General features: G+C 44.5%; 1 pseudogene across 1 annotated transcript; it reads right to left on the minus strand.

Moving 5' to 3' along the window:
* Window positions 1-4,888: 4,888 nt before the first annotated feature.
* On the minus strand, window positions 4,889-6,500 carry LOC309806002 (calcium-binding mitochondrial carrier protein SCaMC-2-like; annotated as a pseudogene). Its single transcript has one exon. The product of its transcript is annotated as a calcium-binding mitochondrial carrier protein SCaMC-2-like (transcript).
* Window positions 6,501-7,649: the final 1,149 nt, after the last annotated feature.

Consider the following 7,649-nt stretch of genomic DNA (forward strand, 5'->3'; position numbering starts at 1 on the left):
CTTGTGTTTCTTTCTTAAAATTTTGTATGCAATTTCAAGAAAAGGCATATACACCTTTTATACAGATGGTATCAACAACTCACTGTATTCTATATCATTTTATAACATACTTTTTTCCCTCAGTTCATCCATCTTAGATATATTAAGCACTTATTTAATTTATTGTAAACTTCTGCCTAATAAGGATTTTAAAAATAAATCAATCATTTTCTTATTTATGGATATTTAGATTTTATTTTTCAGTTTTTAACTCTTACACACAATGCCACAACCAATAATCTATCTTGTATATATTAGGCCATATTTATTTATTTTTGTCTGCGTTGGGTCTTCATTGCTGTGCGCAGGCTTTCTCTAGTTGCGGTGAGCGGGGGCTACTCTTCGTTGTGGTGCATGGATTTTTCATTGCGGCGGTTTCTCTTGTTGTGGAGCATGGGCTCTGGGCACACGGGCTTCAGTAGTTGTGGCACACGGGCTTCAGTAGTGTGGCTCGTGGGCTCTAGAGCGCAGGCTCCGTAGTTGTGACACACAGGCTTTGTTGCTTCACGGCATGTGGGATCTTCCCGGACCAGGGATTGAACCCATGTCCCTCGCACTGGCAGGTGGATTCTTAACCACTGTGCCACCAGGGAAGTCCTAGGCCATAGTTTTATTTCAGCCTTCCCATCAGATAAGTACCTAATAATGGAATTACTAGATAAAAAAACATATGTATGTTAAATTTCGATATTGATATATTGCCTTCCCAAAGGCTGTTTCAGTTTATTCCCCCTCTGATTATATGTGAGAATGCCTCATTATTCAGATCTCCATCATACTCCTAGCATTGCACTTGCTTTGCTAGGATGAACCACTCTTATTTGTAGTATTTATTATTCTTTTAATGTTTGAGTTAGTTCTGTTTAATAATATAGTGTGTGCGTGAGAATGAGTGTATGTGTGGGCATTGTGTGTGTGTGTATGATTTTTTCCATCCATATATCGTGAGAGACTGAGCTGTAATATTAATTTTGGAGGTCACATTTTATCAATGTGAAGCATTTGAAAAAATCTGAACAAATTTCAAAATGTTTTATTTATTTCTATGTTAAGTTTTTAGATATATGTTGCAACATAAAAATCACCCCCAAAACTTAGTGACTTAAAATAATAATATTATTTCCACTAATTCTGGGCTGATGGGTATCAACAGGATAGTTCTATTCCTGGCATTTTTAGAGATTATCAGCAATTTAAATTTGTTGGAAGGAGGTAGTGTGTACTTCTACATATTATTAATGTGTAGTAATGTGTGCTTCTACATATTATTAATGTAGAAGACTAAAATGGGATAAAAACTGATGTGGAGAAAAGAAATTAATAAATATGGCTACTTTGGGTATGAAACCTGATGATCAAATAAACATTTAAAAATGATATTTCCCCAAGTGATTGATTTTGGCTTATATTAATAACAATGATTTATTGAATCTGCTCTTATTGACAACACGTTTTGTACCAGTTTCCCTTCGAACAGCCTGATGGCAACATCTATAAATGGGCATGTTTCTTCTGTTTCCCACCCTAAATGCCCCAATATAGTTCTGTCTATTTAGTTATTATATATCACCTACCATCTTTGCTCCAAAGCACTTTGTGGACAGAACACATTCAATCAAATGTAGGCTAGGAAATGCAGCTCTGTTGACTAAAATGATTCTTGAATTTCTCTCTAGGGCACAACCTTAAAACACAACCTGAAACAACATTTTGCTATTTAATTCATCAGCAGAAAATAGCTATGCTGAGATGAAATAAAGTTAGGATTCCCTGAGTTAACATGGACAGTCGGTATGGATAGTGATCAGAGTTTGGGTTACTCAGATACTCTCTTAAGTAAGGAAACATAGGAACAATGTTCCCAAACTCAGGAATTATAATTGTAAACATACATTCTTATACTGTGGATGGAACTTATGCTTGTGGCTACAGGGTAGGGAAAAGAAGAAAATCAACATTGTTACAATAATTTTGACACCTCTTTGAGGAACAAAGTTAGAAATTCAAATCAGGGTGTTCAGTATTTGAACCAGAATAGATCAGTCCTTGGATGACCAGTCAGTGCTACTAACATTGCTTTTTTGGAATTGCATTATTCCAGCTGGAGATTCTTCATGCCTGTTTAATCATGAGCCCATTGCCCTAACTTCTGCTATCATCACTTCCAAGTATTTATGTAGCTTTGAAAGTATCTACATAGCTTTGCATTTCCCTCACTTTGGGAAGGCCCAGCCAATTTTTTATTAGCTTCTATTGTTTCCAAATGTTCAGCACTGAATTTAATTGTGCAGAGGGAGTGGCTTTAATGCTTGATACTAACTACTATCAGCACTGCTCTGTAATCTCATTCTTATTTGCCTCTCCCACGCTCCTTATTAATAAACTTCATACCTTGCAATCAAATTATTAATTTCGTTACCATCTTAGCAGCATGAGCAAAAAAAGAGAGAGCCAGTGTTCTACACTTCAAGAAATAGATCTTGAAATGAAAGTCCTACTATTCAACTGATATCTTGCTTCTACGCCCTGCCTTTGTACTTTGTTATAGACAAGTGGCTCTACCGTATATGATTCTTCATCCTAGGCCATGTAAGCCTGCCATAAGTAGAAGCCCACAAAAATACACTGTGATGGCAACTTCAAAGAGGATTGTATCTTGCTCCCACTGAGACATAATATAAAAGAAACAAATATATATATATATATATATATATATATATATATATATATATATATATATATATATATATATATATATATATGGAGAGAGAGAGAGGGAGAGAAAACAGCAGAGAGAGAATGCACGCTGGTAAGATGATAAGATTTTGCACTCTCCTTTCGGATGTTCTACTGGGTATAAACAGGAACCATTTAAAACCTAATGCAAGTTCATTGATTTTTTTTTGTTGAATATGAGACTGCATGCTTATCATCATCTCTGGCTCTAATTCCTTTCAGTGGTTTACTATAGTTTTCCAGTTTAAGTGCTACAGTAATTTAGGGAGTACCAAACAGGCCCTCTTAAAGTCTTGAAGGTTTAAGAGAGAAATCTGGATATGAACTAAAAACACTTATGTTGGACAATTTCTATGTCTACCTTACCCTGTTTACTGCTCAATCCTTTATTTTTTTTCATCTCTGAAACAACTTTATTAGAAGGCTGTTTTAAATGACAACTGCCAATTCTTTCTTAATTTGCTTTGTCACCAATTCCTGTTATAACTCTATTTACATATAACAATAAATCTTGCATTGATCTTTGCATCCTATTTAAATTGTTCTCATCAGGCCGTTCCAGTGAATGGAAGTGTGACTGTGCTGTTCCACGCCAGCGTTATTGAGCAGGGGTGGAGGGGGGGCCAGGACAGAGGGAGCCCACTTCACAGGTGCAGGTGGGGAAACGGCCTCCCTCTCCTCTGGCCCCCACCCCAAACTCACAGTGTTAGGCACCTCACTTCCTTGCCCTTCAAAAAGGGTGGATAAAGAAATCCCTCCCAGTCCAAGAAATGATTTGGACTTCCATCTTCAGCAGGGTTGAGATTTCCCCCCCTCTTTCTGGCCCCTGATCAAACCCTCAGATCCTAAGGCTTCCTAGGCGCTGGTCCTGCCCTGACCCGCCAAAGGACTGTCTCTCCATGATCAGGGTCCTTCTGCCTTCTTGCCTTTCTTCTGTCACCAGTTCCGAGAGGAATTTCTTTGGACAGACATGATGCAGCATCAAGAAGGGTCACTCCCATGGCCCCCTCCTTCCTCTTCCCACCCCACCTCACAGGTGTTGGGAAGGTGCAGTCAACCAGGAACATAAATATGAATAAAAAATGAACTTGAAAATGACAGGCTATTAATTAAACAAATCTATAAAAATAGTTAGGACATAATTCTGTTCAAATAAATACAAAATAAATAGGCTCCAAGCAGTGTGATACGTTGCATCAGTGGAATGTGAGGCCGGTCCCACTTTGCCCCAGTTGGGATTGGACACGAATCCCCAGGGTGTCAGAAACAGACTTTAATGCAGTCAGCCAAGCCATTAGCTCTCCTTATCTTCCCTCTGGAAGAACAGAACTTGTACCTTTGTCCAGCCTGTCTTTTCCAACAATACATAATTAAGGCCTTGAACACCTTTTCCTTCTCTCACCAGGCTTGCAGACTCAGGGCAGAAACTGCCCGTCTTGCTTCAACACAGTGCCCACTGCCCTCATGCCAGCAGGGAGGGAGAGGGAGTTAGTTCTGAGCTGGTGCCAGTCCTGACAGAGGCCAGGGCCAGCTCAGAGCCCCAAGAGCCCCCAGCAGCAGGCAGCAGAGGCCCTCTGGGTCCCAGGACCCATGAAGCCACGTGCCAGGACGCCAGGCAGCCTTGCCCTCGTCATGCACATGGGGATCCAAGTGCCCATCTGCAGGGCAGCTCAGAAGCCAGACTCCTCCCTCTTCCCTGCCAGTGGCTGCACTGCCAGTTGGGAAGTCAGGCTTAGGTAGGGTAGAATTACCCTTCCCCATGGACTGAGTGGAGAGTGGGCTGCAGGCCCTCCTCCTACCATTTAAAACAGCAGCAAGGAAGGAAGCAAGGTGGGCCTGAAGGCGCCCTGCGCCAATGGTCTGGCTGCGAGGTCGCAATGGAAGAACTAAGCCAGCTTCCCAGCCCAGCTATTTGGCAGGCACCGTAGGAAACGTCCTGTCCCCACACGTGAGAGCCTGTGTTCTGCTGAGCCCTGGACCCTGAGGAACACCCACAGGTCTTCCCTGGGATGGACACGAGGGTCAGCCAGCGTCATCAGGACAAACACTGTGGGCCTGCTGGCTCTGCCCCCAACCCTTGAAGGTGCATCCTATAGGGTTTTCACAGCTTGGCTTAAGTCAGCTCAGTGTTGGCACATTCACAGAATGAGATGGCTACACACCCTGGGGCTGCAGGCCCAGGATCAGCGAGTCCGCAGGCAGGCTGGCCTCCCTCCCGTCGCCGCGACTGCACGCCTAGGGTGATCTTCAGGTTCTCGTACACCATGTAGTTGATGCTCACGGCCGGAATCACCTTCCTGAAGTTGGGGGCCAGCCCCCAGTACAGGTCAAAGGCCCCCTCGGTCCGCAGGATCTGTTTGAAGAGGCTGCATATGGTCACCTCCGGAGAGCCCTCAATGGAGGCTTGGGCCTGCATCCGGGTCCTGACTAGAGCCAGTGGGTAGCTGGCCAGCTGTCCACAGGCGCTGGACATGGTGCCACAGGCCTGGAGCACAAACACGCTGGGGTGTGCGCTGTTCACTACATAGCTCTGCAGCCAGGCATTCTTGAGCATGTCGTAGGCGGCCAGGTCTAACCCAGCGTAGGGGATGATCCCCAGCATGTTGGGAACATAGCCTTTGTAGAAGGCGGCCATGCCCTCTCTGGCTAGGATCCTCCTGGCACAGTCCAGCATGCCCAAGTACTGGCCTGTCTTATGCAGGGCCATACGGGTCTTCAAGACCCCCATCAGGTAGCTGCTGCTCTGGGCGATGACCCCTGCCGAGGACCCTGCCACAAGCCTCTCGCGAATCTTCAGAGTCTCTTGGTCACTCCCAATGAGACGCTTGATCTGCGTCATAGGCCATGAACTTGATGGCCGACTCGGGGGCAATTTTGAGGACATTGATGCCGTTGCTGCGCCAGAGTGATTTGGCCCCCTCCTGCTAGAATCATCTGGGTGAAGCCACCCATGACGCACATGTTGTTCCTGCGGGAGGCGTGGACCTGCATGAGCACCTTGAGTCTGTCCAGCGGGGCCGTGCAGGTTCTCAATACGGCCCCCGCCTCACCGCCAGCCACCAGGTGTCTCCACCACATCCCTGTCTGCCTCTCCTTCACTGTGAACTCATCGGGGACCGTCAGATTCTCACCCATATCAAAGATCGTGGAATGCTTCCAGTACAGAATGATCTCAGGGATGTTTTCCACGGGATGCAGGACGCGATAGTCTGGCCGCTCGTTCCAGTCGAAGTTCCTCGTACCACTCTTGTCCACGCTCTTGAGGATTTTTTCTGCCTGCTGTTCAGATATCTTGACTCCCAGGTCCCGCAGGGACTGCATGATCTCCTGCGCGTCGATCCGTCCAACATTCTTCTTGTCCAAACTCCTGAATACCAGCCTCAGTTTCTTCTCGTGATCTTGGAAATAATGGGCAAACTCTTCAAAGTCTAGCTGCCCATTGAGGTCTTTGTCGCCAGCTTGTACAATTTTCCGGAGCTCGCCCTCTGTGCGGTGCAGTCCCAGGAGCCGAAGTCCCACGGCCAGGTCGTTGACACACAGGCGGCCTTCGCGGTTGACTTGAGAGTCTGGAAAAGGCTCCAAAGGCGCAGCCGGTGGTCCGAGCCCCCGCAGACGGCGCCGCCGCAAGGGTCCACGGACACCGGCGATGAGGCGGACGGCTAGGTGGTGCCTGCAGCGTCCGGCGGCGGGGATGCCACGCAGCGGCACAACACACTGCTCACCATCGTGCACGAGGCAGGGGTGACGGGCCAGCGGGGAGAGCGCGGAAGACACGCAGGTGTCCTCAGTCCAGTAGCGCGGACTCCAGGTGCCGGCAAGCCGGCGGGATGGACAGCTTCCGGGTGCTCAGTCATTTAAATGTCTTATCTTTCATCTGTCTCCAATACATTCCCCTATGTAGGGTAATTAAATCACACTATTTTGACCACTCCATAACTGTGCTGTACCTATGGCAAAAACTTCATTCTAGATACCTTATTCATTAGACTTTCTCTTTTGATTCTGTCCAATATTAGTTCCACTTTTTAATTAAATTTCATGCTAAATGACTCTCTTTATCGGTTAGTTGAGAATAACAAAAACATGATGTATCATACAATTTTGAAAGTTAATACTTAAAGCATCTGGAAATGCTTTTTGTTGTTTTTTTTTTTTTTTGATTCAAGAGAATCTAAAACCCCATTAGGAAACTTTCTTTTGTCTGACTAATGATGTAGAAGAACAGTGAGAGTCATGGGTGATGGATCCCCTTGGAAGAAATCAATTACTGTCTCATCCACTCTTTCCCTGTGGGAATTCAATGAATGTCAGTACAATTCCAGTTGGCACAGAACCTTGCAAAATGTTTCCCTTTTCTTGCTAACATTTGAAAACGTTTCAAGTAAAAGAAGGCACTAACCCTGATGTTTGTGTAATTTCTTTCTTCTTGCCTTTCGTTCACTGGATCACAGAAGCAATGCAAATTTCACTGGATTAATATGATTCAGTGATTATACTCTGAAATGTTTAATTTACCCTCATTGTAAGAATTTGAGAAATATTTAAATTTTCTTTTCTTTTCTAAGCTGATTTGAAATCCAATAAGATAACTCTGAAGTAAACTTAACATTTTTAATTTGTGTGAAAAATTTGTCTCTTGCTGATGGGGTTGGTGACAAAAGAGAAATGACAAACTAATGTCTCTTATTCTTTAAATATTGTATCAGCCAGCAACTGTCTTCCTCAAGCTCGGCCATAGGCTAAAGCTGTAATGTTAAAATCATAAATATCCTGTTTGGGGCACAAAAAATCCTAAAACAGTAGTGGGGAGGGGCATTAACTGTTCTTTTACCCTGCACAACAATTTGGTGTAGGTCCAACTCAAGCAAGCTATC

This window comes from Mesoplodon mirus (assembly GCF_964341445.2).
Source record: "Mesoplodon mirus genome assembly, chromosome: 6".
Lineage (NCBI taxonomy): Eukaryota > Metazoa > Chordata > Mammalia > Artiodactyla > Ziphiidae > Mesoplodon > Mesoplodon mirus.